Source organism: Callithrix jacchus, chromosome 7, assembly GCF_049354715.1.
Source record: "Callithrix jacchus isolate 240 chromosome 7, calJac240_pri, whole genome shotgun sequence".
Taxonomy (NCBI): Eukaryota; Metazoa; Chordata; class Mammalia; order Primates; family Cebidae; genus Callithrix; species Callithrix jacchus.
In genome coordinates, this window is record NC_133508.1 from 37,421,083 (window position 1) to 37,435,516 (window position 14,434).

General features: G+C 43.7%; 1 pseudogene across 1 annotated transcript in view; it reads left to right on the plus strand.

The window, feature by feature from the left end:
* The window catches only part of LOC100895136 (ribosome biogenesis protein BMS1 homolog), a 95,927-nt pseudogene that overhangs the window by 69,891 nt on the left and 11,602 nt on the right, over nucleotides 1–14,434 (plus strand). Inside the window, exons 25-27 of the transcript XR_013520434.1 lie at nucleotides 270–331; nucleotides 763–848; nucleotides 2,383–2,453. The product of XR_013520434.1 is annotated as a ribosome biogenesis protein BMS1 homolog (transcript). The remainder of the gene's footprint in view (nucleotides 1–269; nucleotides 332–762; nucleotides 849–2,382; nucleotides 2,454–14,434) is intronic.

The following is a 14,434-nucleotide window of genomic DNA, read 5'->3' on the forward strand; positions in this document are numbered from 1 at the left end:
ACCACCATGCCTGGGGAGGGGTTTTTTTTTTAATGTGTCAGTTCTGATTTTAACTCCCAGGTAATACAAACTTCTGGGAGTTAAGATCAGAAAAAATAAATTCTACAAAGAACTTGAAAGATGTTCTTTCAGACTGGGCATGGTGGCTTTTTCAGATTGTCCCTCTGCAAGAAAGGGTAAGTTTGACAACTGGGTAAGTTTTGTTTGTTTTCCTTGGTTTTGGGCATAGTCTGCCAGGTCAGGACGTGGATGTATTTTTCTCCCCACAGCTCTGTGCTCAAGCCTTGGAGAGGGAGATGGCTGAGAGGAAGCCTGCCTACAAGCAGCACAGGTAGGTCATTGTAATGGATTTTTTTTCTTTTTGAGTGAGAATCTCACTCTTTCTCTCAGACTGGAGTGTAGGGGTGCAGTCTCAGCTCACTGCAACCTCCAATTCCTGAGTTCAAGTAATTCTCTGTATCAGGCTCCCCAGTAGCTGGGATTACAAGCATGCACCACTACACCTGACTAGTTTTGTAATTTTAGTAGAGACAGAGTTTCTACATGTTGGTCAGGCTGATCTCGAACTCCCAACCTCAGGCGATCTGCCCACCTCAGCCTCCAAAAGTGCTGGGATTGCAGGAGTGAGCCACCATGCCCAGTTGTGATGGTCACTTTTAAGGATGTTTTTGTTTTAAGATGAAGCTTTGAGTGTCTAGTAAAGAATGTGGTGTTTTAATTCTTCTTCAAATCAATTCTTTCTCTGTTTTCTATATGGGAAAGGAGAAGAAAGCAGAGAGTGCCAGAGAGACACATGAGTGAGGAGCCAGCCCAGAAACGCCTGTGCCTAAAGAACACTTTCTGGAGAGGTAGGAGCTCCCATGAAGGCAGCTGCTTAATTTCTGCTGCACAATCCACACACCCTACTTCTCCTTTTTGGGGTTCGGGCTCGGGTGGGGTAATTGTCGTATTTCCTGGAAACAGTTTCAAGCACTTACAAAGAGAACAGTTGCCCCATTGGGTGGTAGGGCCCCATTTTTCTCAGGTGCCCGAGCTGAATGGCTCTTGGCTGGTCCCCTGTGAATGGTGCAGGCCCCTCCACTGACTGTGGACATTGCCCCACCCTGATGTCTTAGCTACTTTTAACTGTGAAGATAAGCCTGCAAGGCAAATGGTCCAGCACCCCTTCCCACCTTGAGTCAGTGTGATGACTTTATTTTTCTTTCATTTGAGAAAAGTCACAACAAAAGCATTTTAGAATGGGAGCTATAAATGCTGATGAGAGCAGAGATTTTAGGGCAATGTCTTCATGGATCAATCAGGCAGTATCATGAAGTCTGCTTTAAGAAGAGAATCATTTATTTGCACTTTTTGGAACTTCCTTTATTCTTTTTGCTTGTTTAAATTGTTTATTGTGAATTATGTAACTCCTTTAGTAAGCTAAATATCTATGTAATCTTACTTCTCTAACATTTGAAGGGTCACCATAAAACTTTCCAGTTAATTTCCTTCCTTCCTCCCTCCCTCCCTCCCTTCCTTCCTTCCTTCCCTCCTTACTTCCATCCTTCCTTCTTGAAAACCTTGCTGTGTCACCCAGGCTGGAGTACAGTGGTGCAATTTTTGCTCACTGCAACCACCGCCTCCTAGGTTTAAGCAATTCTCCTGCCTCAGCCTCCCAAGTAGCTGGGACTACATGCACCTGCCACCATGCCTGGCAAATTTTTTCATTTAGTATTTTTAGTAGAGACAGACTTTCACCATGTTGGCCAGGCTTGCCTCTAACTCTGCCTGCCTTGGCCTTCCAAAGTGCTGGGATTATGAGTGTGAGCCATGGCACCCAGCCTCCATTTAATTTCTGTAACTCTGACCTTTTCTCATGAGTGTTAGTCTCTTTATGTTTATTTCTATTCATAAATATTGACAATGCCTGGTGAGATATAGAGGATAGATTCACTACAAATCCACAGAATTTTAAATGCCCCTATAGCTTGAAGAAAAGGAGCAGTGCTGCTTCTGTCCGGTACCTATAGATGTTCTTCCAATCTATGGCTGTTTCTATTTTAATCTGGAGTCTGTGATCACATGCTGGGTGATTTCCTTTGATGTGTACCAGGAAGCCCTGACTTCAAGCTCATTTTAGCTGGTTAGAGCCTAACCTGTCCACAGCCTGTTGAGAGTTAAGAAAACCCCTGGACCAGGGATCTGCAGTGTCTTCCTCAGGACTGAGGCTCAGAGGGCTCCAGGGTCCTTTGAGGCATCTGGATAATAAACCCTGTGCCTCTGGTAAGGGACATGAGTGTGGCAAAGAGAGTGAGATGACAGCAGAGGGCATGAAGTGTTGCTTATTCGGCACAGAACATGCAAGCCAGATTTAGCCTGATTCCCTTCTCTGGCCCTTAGCAGATTCAGGACCTCATTCGGTTCCCCCGAGGAACAGCAGCTGCATCCCAACTGAAAACACACAGATGACAAAGGTAAATGCTGGGGTCATTTTCACTCTGCCTGTGTCAGGACACTGTAGTCTTTTCCTCCATCACCCTCTCCTGGCCTGGCCTCTGCTCTGTGTGTTCTTTGATACGTTTTCTGTCTGGACTTTTTCAGAAGCAACATCTTCCCCATAAGCTTTCTGGCTTCTCCATTCTCAACTATTCATCTTGGGTGGCATGTCCAGAAGCCATAAATGCTTAGGGACTGAGGGCTGAAGGGCTTTTACTGTTCTGTTTCCAGAAATAACATGAGGAATGCCACCGACCTCCACCTCTGTAGGTCTCATGGCCCAGTGAACTCTGACTGATCTCTTTTACTTAAAGTGTTGTGGAGTCTATTTCAGAAATATGTGGGGTTTTATTTTGCTGTGATTTTGTTTGTTTTCCTCTATAAGGTAGGTGATTAACATTTGAAATATCTGCTGTATTTCCAGAAGTGATGAAAGTGAAAACTCATTAATCCAACATTAACAGGTGCTCCCTATTATTATTACTCTTTAAGTTCTTGGGTACATGTGAAGAACATGCAAGTTTGTTACATGGGTATACATATGCCATGGTAGTTTGCTGCACCCATCAACCTGTCATCTACTTAGGTATGCTAATGGTAACCTCCTACCACCTGAGAGTCCCTGGTGTGTGATGTTTCCCTTCCTGTGTCCATGTGTTCTTATTGTTCAGCTCCCACTTAAGAGTGAGAACATGTGGTGCTTGGTTTTCTGTTCCTATATTAGCTTGCTGAGAACTATGGTTTCCACCTGCAAAGGACATGAACTCATTCTTTTTTGCAGATGCATAGTATTCCATGGTGTATACGTGCTACATTTTCTTTATCCAGTCTGTCATTGATGGGCATTTGGCCTAGTTCCAAGTTTTTACTATTGTAAATAGTGCTGCAGTAAACATACACATGCATGTGTCTTTATAGTATAATTATTTACAATCCTTTGGGTACGTACCCAGTAATAAGATTGCTGGGTCAAATGGCATTTCTAGTTCTAGATCCTTGAGGAATCACCACAGTGAACTAATTTACATTCCCACCAACAGTGTAAAAGCATTCCTATTTCTCCATATCCTTTCCAGCATCTGTAGTTTCCCGACTTTTTAATGATTGCTATTTTAACTGGCTTGAAATGATATCTCATTGTGGGTTTGATTTGCATTTCTCTATTAGTGATGGTGAGATTTTTTTCATGTTTGTTGGCTGCATAAATGTCTTCTTTTGAAAAGTGTCTGTTCATGTCCTTTGCCCACGTTTTGATGGGGTGCTTTTTTTTCTTGCAAATTTAAGTTCTTTATAGATTCTGGATATTAGCCCTTTGTCACATGGATAGATTACAAAAATTTTCTTTCATTCTGTTGGGTGCCTGTTTGCTTTAATGATAGTTTCTTTTGCTGTGCAGAAGCTCTTTAGTTTAATTAGATCCAATTTATCAATTTGGCTTTTGTTGCCATCATTTCGGTGTTTTTGTCATGAAGTCCTTTCCCATGCCTATATCCTGAATGGCATTGCCTAGGTATTTTTCTAGGGTTTTTATAATTTTAGGTCTTAGATTTAAGTGTTTAATTGATCTTGAGTTAATTTTTGTATAGGGTGTATGAAAGGGATTCAGTTTCAGCTTTCTGCATATGGTTAGCCAGTTTTCCCAATATCGTTTATTAAATAGGGAATTCTTTCCCCATTGCTTTTGTCAGAACTGTCAAAGATCAGATGATTGTAGATGTGTGGTATTATTTCTGAGGCCTCTGTTCTTTTCCATTGGTCTGTGTATCTGTTTTAGTACCAGTACCATGCTGGTTTTGTTACTGTAGCCTTGTAGTATAATTTGAAGTCAGCCTTAGCTTTGTTCTTTTTGCTTAGGATTGTCTTGGCTATGCAGGCTCTCTTTTGGATCCATATAAAAGTTAAAGTAGATTTTTCCTGTTCTGTAAAGTAAGTCAGTGGTAGCTTGATGGGAAGGGCATTGAATCTATAAATTACTTTTGGCAGTGTGGCCATTTTCATGATACTGATTATTCCTCACCATGAGCATGGACTGTTTCTCCATTTGTTGATGTCATCTCTTTTCCTTGAGCAGTGGTTTGTAGTTTTCCTTGAAGAGGTCCTTCACATCCCTTGTAAGTTGCATTCCTAGGTATTTTATTCTTTTTGTAGCAGTTGTGAATGGGAGTTCACTCCTGATTTGGCTCTCTGTTTTTCTGTTATTATTGTATAGGAATGCTTGTGATTTTTGCACATTGATTTTGTATCCTGAGACTTTGCTGAAGTTTGCTGTCAACTTAAGGAGATTATTGGCTGAGATGATGGGGTTTTCTAAATATATAGTCATACCAACTGTAAACAGAGACAGTTTGACTTTCTTCTTTTCCCAATTGAATATCCTTTATTTCTTGCTCTTGCTTGATTGCCCTGGCCAGATATTTTAATACTATGTTAAATAGGAGTAGTGAGAGAAGGCATACTATTCTAATATATTATGGTGAATAGAAGTGGTGAGAGAGGGCATACTTGTCTTGTGCTGGTTTTCAAAGGGAATGCTTCCAGTTTTTGCCCATTCAGTATGATATTGGCTGTGGGTTTGTCATAAATACCTCTTAACTATTTTGAAATACATTCCATCCATACCTAGTTTATTGAGTTTTTAGAATAAAAGACTGTTGAATTTTAACCATGGACTGTTTGAATTTTCCTCTACACACTGCTTTAAATGTTTCCCAGAGATTTTGGTATGTTGTGTCTTTGTTCTCACAGGTTTCAAAGAACATCTTTTTTTCTGCCTAATTTCATTATTTACTCAGTAGTTGTTCAGGAGCAGATTGTTATGTGGTTTTTGAGTTGCTTAATCCTGAGTTCTAATTTGATTGCTCTGTGGTCTGAGAGACTGTTTGTTATGATTTCCTTTCTTTTGCTTTTGCTGAGGAGTGTTTTACTTCCAATTATGTGGTCAATTTTAGAATAAGTACGATGTGGGTCAGGTACAGTGGCTCATGCCTATAATTCCAGCATGTTGGGAGGTTGAGGTGGGCAGATCATGAGATTAGGAGATCAAGACCAACCTGACCAACATGGTGAAACCCTGCCTCTACTAAAAATGCAAAAATTAGCCAGGCACAGCAGCATGCACCAGTGGTTCCAGCTATTCAGGAGGCTGAGGCAGGAGAATTGCTTGAACAGAAGTTGCAGTGAGCCGAGATTGCACCAGTACATTCCAGCCCTGGGTGAGAAAGCGGGACTCTGCTTCACAAAAGAAAAAAAAAACAGTAAGTGCAATGTGGTACGGAGAGGAATGTATATTCTGTTGATTTGGGATGGAGAGTTCTGTAGATGTTTATTAGGTCTGCTTGGCCCAGAGCTGAGTTCAAGTCTTGGATATCCTTGTTAATTTTTGTCTTGTTGATCTGTTTGACAGTAAGATGTTAAAGTCTCCCATTATTGTTTGGGTGTCTCTTTGTAGGTTTCTAAGAACTCGCTTTATGAATCTAGGTGCTCCTGTATTTGATGCATATATGTTTAGGATAGTTAGCTCTTCTTGTTTTATTGATCCCTTTACCATTACCTTTTTCTCCTTTGATCTTTGTTGGTTTAAAGTCTGTTTTATCAGAGACTAGGATTGCAATCCCTACTCTTTTTTTTTTTTTTTGCTTTCCCTCTGTTTAAATATTCCTCCATCCCTTTATTTTGAGCCTATGTGTGTGTTTGCATGTGATATGGGTCTCCGGAATACAGTATACTGATGGTTCTTGACTCTTTATTCAATTTGTCAGTCTGTGTGTTTTAATTGGGGTCTTTAGCTCATTTACATTTAAGGTTAATAATGTTACATGTGATTGTGATTCTTCCATTATCATGCTAGCTGGTTATTTTGCCCATTAGTTGATGCAGTTTCTTCATAGCGACAATGGTCTTTACAATTTGGTACGTTTTTGCAGTGGCTGGTACCTGTTGTTCCTTTCCATGTTCAGTGCTTCCTTCAGAAGCTCTTGTAAGGTAGGCCTGGTGGTGACAAAAATCTCTCAGCATTTTCTTGTCTGTAAAGGATTTTATTTCTCCTTCACTTATGAAGTTTAGTTTCTCTGGATATGAAATTCTGGGTTGAAATTTTTTTTCTTTAAGAATGTGGAAGATTGGTTTCCACTGTCTTCTGGCTTGCTGGGTTACTGCTGAGAGATCTGCTGTGGGTCTGATGGGCTTCTTTTTGTGGATAACCTGACCTTTCTCTCTGGCTGCCCTTAACATTTTTTCCTTCTTTTCATCCGTGGTGAATCAACAATTATGTGTCTTGGGGTTGCTCTTCTCAAAAAGTATCTTTGTGGTGTTCTCTGTATTTCCTGGATTTGAATGTTGGCATGCCTTACTAGTTTGGGGAAGTTCCTGGATAAGATCCTGAAGAATGTTTTCCAACTTGGTTCTATTCTCCCCATCACTATCAGGTACACCAATCAAATGTAGACTTGGTCTTTTCACATAGTTCCATATTTCTTGGAGGATTTGTTTATTTCTTTTTACTCTTTTTTCTCTAATCTTGTCTTCTCACTTTATTTCATTGAGTTGATATTCAGTCTCTGATATTCATTCTTCTGCTTGATCAGTTCGGCTATTGATACTTGTGTATGCTTCATGAAGTTCATGTGCTGTGTTTTTCAGCTCCATCAGGTCATTTATATTCTTCTCTAAACTGGTTGTTCTAGTTAGCAATTCATGTAACCTTTTATCAAAGTTCTCAGCTTCCCTGCATTGGGTTAGAACATGCTCCTTTAGCTTAGAGGAGTTTGTTATTACCCCGTTTCTCAAGCCTACTTCTGTCAATTCATCAAACTCATTCTCCATCCTGTTTTGTTCCCTTGCTGTCGAGGAGTTGTGATCCTTTAGAGGAGAAGAAGTGTTCTGGTTTTTGAAATTTTCAGCTTTTCTGTACTGGTTTCTCCCCATCTTTGTGGATTTATCTACCTTTGGTCTTTAAAGTCAGTGACCTTCGGAGGGGTCTCTAGGTGGATGTGTTTTTTATTGTGTTGATAACTATTTCTTTCTGTTTGTTAGTTTTCCTTCTAACAGGCCCCTCTGCCACAGGTCTACTGGAGTTTACTGGAGGTCCACTGCAGACCCTGTTTGCCTGGATATCACCAGCAGAGACTGCAGAAAAGCAAAGATTGCTGCCTGTTCCTTCCTCTGGAAACTCTGTCCCAGAGGGCACCCACCAGAAGCCAGCCAGAGCTCTCCTGTATGAGGTTTCTGTCAGCCCCTACTGGGAAGTTTCTCCTGGTCAGGTTACATGCAGATGATGCACTTGAGGAGCCTGTCTGTCCTTTATCAGAGCTCAAATGCTGTGCTGGGAGATTCTCTGCTCTCTTCAGAGCTGCCTGTTATGGACATTTAAGAATGCTGAAGCTGCACCCACAGCCACCCCTTCCCCCAGGTGTTATGTCCCATGGAGGTAGCAATTTTATCTTTAAGTCCCTGAGTGGGGCTGCTACCTTTTATTCAGAGGTGCCCTGCCCAGACAGGAGAAAATCTAGAGAAGGCTGCTGGCCACAGCAGCCTTGCTGAGCTGTGGTGGGCTCCACCCATTTCTAATTTCCCAGTGGCTTTATTTACACTGTGAGAGTAAGACTGCCTACCCAAGCCTCAGCAATGGCAGATGCCCCTCCCCTCACCAAGCTCGAGCACCTCAGGTCAAGCTCAGACTGCTGTGCTGACTGCAAAAATTTCAAGCCAGAGGGTCTTACCTTGCTGGGTTCCTTGGGGGTGGGACCCACTAATCCAGACAACTTGACTCTCTAGCTTCAGCCTCATCTCCAGGGGAGTGAACAGTTCTGTCTCGCTGGCATTCCAGATGCCACTGGGTATGAAAAAGAAACTCCTGCAGCTAGCTTGGTGTCTGCCCAAATAGTTACCAAGTTTTGTACTCGAAACCCAGGGCTCTGGTGGCAAAGCCACAATAGGGAATCTCCTGGTCTGTAGGTTGCAAAGACTGTGGGAAGAGCTCAGTATCAGGCCTACAGTGCATGGTACAGTCCCCGATGGCTTCCCTGGGTTAGGAGAAAGAGTTTCCCAAACCCTTGCACTTTCCAGGTGAAGTGATGCCCCACCCTGCTTCTGCTCACCCTCCTTGGGCTGTACTCACTGTCTAACCAGTCCCAATGAGAAGAACCAGGTACCTCAGTTGAAAATGCAGAAATCACTCACCTTCTGGGTCAATCTGGCTGGCAGCTGCAGACTGGAGTTGTTCCTATTTGGCCATCTTGCCAGCAATCCCCAGACTCCCACTTTTACATTGATTCCTGGTTCCCCTAAAAGAGGGAAAAATACAAACCCTCTTTTGGGGTCAGGTGTTACCTGAAAGGGGTTCTGATCCAGACCCCAGAAGAGGGTTCATAGATCTGGCTCAAAAAAGAATTTGAGGCACATCAACTCAAGGAATCTTGGGGCTGCTCAAAGTCTCCTATGTGGTATCGAAGATGGCAAAAGGAATGAGCAGAAATGGAAAGAGATGGAAGAACAAGACTTGGAGGAGCCAGTTTGGAGATATGTTAATCTTTCTAAATGGCCAGTGGAGTTTTATATTTGTTATTGTTTTGTTTTGTTTTTGCAAAAAATTATGCCAGTAAGATAGGAAACAAACAGGGATAAAACATTTTTAAAAGGCAGTTTCAGTGTGTGGGAAAAAAATCCCAGAGAGAGTATCCAAAAGTGCAAACACAGAATGTTTTTTTACCTCCAAAAGAATTATTGCCTGAGTATCAGCTTTTAAGTAAGCTGACTTCTGACCATGGAGCTTTTAAGATACTTTTCAAATCTCTTATCAGACTTCAGCCAGGAAAAGTAGAAAGCTCCTAGATATTTGCAAGGGGACATCCAGTAAAAACAGCTGGTGTTTCTGAAGGAGGCTATCCTTAAAAACGTGCTCAGGTTTTTATTTCTCATAATTCAAGAACTTTTCAAAAGTGACCAAGGCCAGAAATGTCTTTAGGGTTAAGGTGTGCTGTTTATGAGTATAAATCACCCTCATTCATTTTTTGATTTGGAATTAACAGGAATGACCAGAAATGAAAAGACAAATAGCAATTATAAGAAGTAGAAAGCAGCTTCTATTTTAAAAGTATGCTGTGTAATCTTAGGCAAAAGAAATGAAACCACTGGTGCTACACCAGTGCATAACCCAGACCTCTTGCCCTTAGGCAGAGGTGGAGAAGGCAAAGCTCCTTACTCAGCCTCCTGGCCAGAGATACAGGAAACCAAAGCCCTTGATCTACAAGCAAAGAGAGGGTTTGAAAAACAGCCCAAACAAAATGTAGACCTTAAATAAGAAGAAAGAGAGGTCTGGATTCAGGAGATCTCACCGTAACACCTGATGGGACTGTGGGTTCCTGCTCATACCAAGTGCTGCTTTCAGAGAGAGAAATGCCTGGTGTTCAGGAGGAAGTCACCACATCTACCTGACTTAAGCCAGATATGTTGCCCTAAAGAAAAAAAATGAGCCAAAATAATATAAGTACAGAGTTTTTTTTTGGTGGGGGGACCAGGTTTAAGGACTGCAAATCAGAACATAGGTTGAGTTACCTTGAATATATGCTCTGATTAGTAGCAGTTAAAAGTGGGTTTTTGAAGGAAAAGAGAGAGTTCCTACACTGTATCACAAATTCTAAAAATGTGAAGATAATGGGTAAGGCCACTAGTTAAAAACAAAATGCCTTTCAACCATTTCTCTGGGCCTGCGTGCAGGATCTGGGTGAGGTGGGCATGATTGAAGCCCCACATTCCTGCCTCTTTGGGACTAAAACATTTTGCAGACCTATACCTCAGGCTGCTCTGAGCGATTTTCATTTCTCACTAGTCCAACTTTCTATGTGAATGCACTGGTTCAGATTTATCTCAGTCTCTCAACTAAATTATTGCAAACCTACCTATTCCCTTATAGAAGGCTCCCAGGAAGCCTTTGAAAAATGACAGACGATGTCACTCTTTGTACTTCCAATTACTCCTGATGTCATTCAGAATAAAATCCAGTGCCCTTACCATGAGCTAAGAGGTCTTAGACATTGTGGCCTTCTGGTACCTCACTGAGTGCTTCTCAGTGCCACCTCATTCTTCCCGCTCCCATCTCTTCAACTGCCTCACCTGGGATCATTTTGGTAGTAAGAGTTGTCCTTTTTTATTAATCACTTTGTACGTTAGTATAAAGAATTTCAGTCCAGTTAGGAAATGAGCAGGAGAAAAAATAAGAGTAGCCAGCACTTGTGGATTGGCCATTCTGTTCCAGGTGCCCAGGGAATCCTGTGGAATCTGCTCCCCACCTTGTTATTGCAGGTAGCTTCCATTATACCCCATTTTACAAATAAGAAAACTAAGGAACAGAAATTGAGCAATGTTTCCAAGGTCAGAATGAGTAATTGAGTCAGCATTTGAATCCAAATTGTCTGGCTCCAGAGCTGGTGTTCCATGTATTTTTTATTTTTCTGTAACTTTACACTTGGAGAATGGTTGTGAAAATAGTAACATGATATCTCATGTGTCCTTTCCTCCAGTTCTGTATGTTTATACTCTGGCTCACTTTATCACTCTATAGGTTTTTTGTTGTAGTTTTTTTGTTGTTGTTAGTTTTTCCCTCGAACCATGTGAAAGCAAGTTATAGACATGGTGCCCCTTATAAACATTTCAGTGTGTGTTTCTGAAGACCAGAGATACTGTCTTATATGATCAGAGTATAATTATCAAAATCAGGAAATTTAATACTGAAGAAATGCTCTTATCCACAGTCCAAATTTTTATTTCATCCCAATAATGGCTTGTATCAATATTGCTTCCTGATCTTTCCCTTCTCCATTCCAAAATTCCATCCCACATCACACAGTGCATCCAGTTGTCAGGCACATCTTTTTTATCGAGACACTGCTTCTGTCACCAGGCTGGAGTTTAGAGGCTCTGCTTCTGTGGTCCAGGCTCTACCTCCGAGCACCAGCAGTCCTCCTACCTCAGCCTCCTGAGTATCTGGGGCCACAGGTGCATGACACCACACCTGGCTAGTTTTTGAATGTTTTAAAAAAGACAGAGTCTTGCTATGTTACACAAGCTGCAGGCCCATCTTCTTAACTGAGAGCCCAGTTTATGCTTTTACTCTAGGGCCATGGTATACAAAGTCCAGAAATTTAGTGTGTAAAGCGTCTTTTCAAGTCAAGCAATAAAATGAAGTTATCAGTAAATGTTACTAGGATCAAAGCATACCATTTGAAAAATATTACTGATGAGTGCATTACTGTTCTCATTTCTGTTCCTAATATGTAGACAGTGTCAATAAGATTGTTACCATGTTGATGGGCAAACAGTCCTGACCCTTGCTCTTTCTGGGCCCATATTTCTGATCTTTCTTGATGATACTCTGTGAGTGTGCAGTTAAATGTTGATGTTACCTGTGTCTGTCGTATGTTGACTGCTACATCTTAAAGGGCTACACCCCTGTGTCCCTTGCTTTGATTTGACTTTCATGCTTGTCCACTCTTGCCATTACCACACTGTAATTGCTGCTTGTTTTCTCATTTTTTTCTGTAAGCTTCTGGAGAGCTGAGATGTGTCTTACTGATCCAGCTTTTTGACTCTAAAATTAGTTTTGAGTACATGAGTGAGTGAGAGAATAAATCAGTAATGCTAGTAGAGGTTTTGCAACCTGTGTTTTCAAAGATCCTCATCACCAGTTTTCATGTTAAGGTAATTCATGTTGCCACTGGGAATGGGGTGGTTGTGCCACTGGGGCTGGCTCAAGGCCTTGGGGACGTACTCCATCCAGGGCACCGCTGCACCCTCTACCTCTGCCCTGACTGCTGTCTGGGGATGCCAGCAAGTACTTGCTGCCTGGCTCAGCAGGGGTGGCCTGGCAGCTGGCATTGGGGCTCAACAGGCAGTGGCTGCTGGGGCTGTGGTGGAAGGCCAGTGGGAAGGCGTCGTCATCCAGACCCAAGATGGGGCTGGCGTCAGGGCTGCAGTGTGCCAGGATAGGGGCCTCTGTGGCAGAGTGCTCAAGGGCCATCTCCAGCAGCTCCCGGTAGCTGCTCTAGCTCCACCTCACTGCACACAGCCTGGATGGCCTGGTCGACCAGCTCCAGCTCCAGCTCCAGCACGTCAGGCTGTGGCTCTTCCCCCAGGCCGAGGGCGCCATTCTCCCTCTGAGCCAGGAGCTTGGGCATCCGGGGTTGTAGGGATCATAACCCAGCCCGAGACCGAGGGAGGTTCAGGAAGCAACAGGCTTGAAGGGGAGATGCCCAGCAGTTGTAGGCTCAGGCATTCCTAGCGAGCTCTGCTGTGGGAGGTGCTGCTCAGCCATCACCCGGTGCGCCAGGGACCCAGGTCCCATGCTTCCGGAAGTGGCAGTAGGGCTGCTGGCAGGGACCCCTGGGTGCCCCAGACCAACAGGGGCAGTCAAAGGCCCAGAAGAAGCCAGTGGAGCTTAGCATGATCTGTCCCACGAGGGGGGCCCCGGCCTGGAGCTGCCCAGGCCCGCTGGCCCCCTCACTCGAGAGATTTTTAAGTGCTTTTTCTTTTTTTTTTTTGACAGAGTCTTATTCTGTTGCCCCGGATGGAGTGCAGTGACACGATCTCAGCTCACTGCAACCTCTGCTTCCCCGGTTCAAGCAATTCTCTGCCTCACCTTCCCGAGTAGCTGGGGTTACAGGCTCCCACTACCACATCCAGCTAATTTTTGTATTTTTAGTAGAGACAAGTTTTTACAATCTTGGCCAGGCTGGTCTTGAACTCCTGATCTCGTGATCTACCTGCCTCCACCTCCCAAAGTGCTGGAATTATAGGCTTGAGCCACCACACCTGGCCTTTATTTTTTTACTTTACTTTTTTTTTTTTTTTGAGATAGTCTCGCTCTGTCACACATCACACAGGCTGGAGTGCAGTGGCATGATCTTGGCTCACTGCAACTTCCACCTCCCTGATTCAAGGGATTCTCCTGCCTCAGTCTCCCAAGAAGCTGGGATTACAGGTACGTGCCACGATGCCCAGCTAATTTTTGTATTTTTAGTAGAAACAGGGTTGTGCCATGTTGGCCATGCTGGTCTCAAACTCCCGCCCTCAGGTGATCCACCCACCTCAGCCTCCCAGAGTGCTGAGATTACAAGCATGAGCGGTCTTTAAATTGTATTTTTAAATAAATCATTAAATAAATCATTTAGTGCAGGCTGTGCACTAAATGTCTTTCTCACCTGCCAGCAAGCCCCACGCAGGATGGGATCCCCTCCTGCCATGGTCCTGGGACAGGGCATCTCAAGCCCACTCTGTGGTGATGGCGAGGCCACTTGTTGGGTCATGATCAGCAGGTGGCAGCAAAGCCCACCTCCCAGGAGACCTGTGCTGGCTTCAGCTCCCAGCTCCCAGAAACACCGCAGTCCAGATGCTTGCTAGGTGGAATTCCTCGCCCCTGAAGTCAGTCTGCTTGTAGACATTCACAATAGTCACTCCCAGTCATCAGGTCCCACTCTGTGTCTCCCAGGCTGTCTCTCCAGGGCTCTGGATGCTTAGGTTGAGCAGCTTAGTAAGGGTCTGGGTAACAGGGAACCCTGGGCACCACACCCAGGGGCATGTGGGAGGGTGCCCACTTCTGAGCAAGCAGACCCGGAGATGGAAGCCTCCCAGGGCGAGTGTTGGGCATGGTCATTTCTGAGAATATTTAGGACACTTCCCCCAAGCCTGGCACGTGAACCTGGTCCCTCTCCCGGACCCCACTGCCTGATTGGAACCAAGAGTGTCAAGTTTAGTGCCCAGGAGACAGGTGTCTGTATGCCGAGGCTGACCGAAAGCAAACCTGCCTTCAGAGAAACGTATCCCAGAGGCCACCTGGGTTTCTACATCCAATTTGGCTCAAACCTCTTCTGAAACCTGTCAGCATCTTGCAGAAATGAAAGAACATCTTTTGTGCTTGTCATCCCAGCACTTTGGGAGGCTGAGGCGGGAGGATCATGTGAGCCCAGGA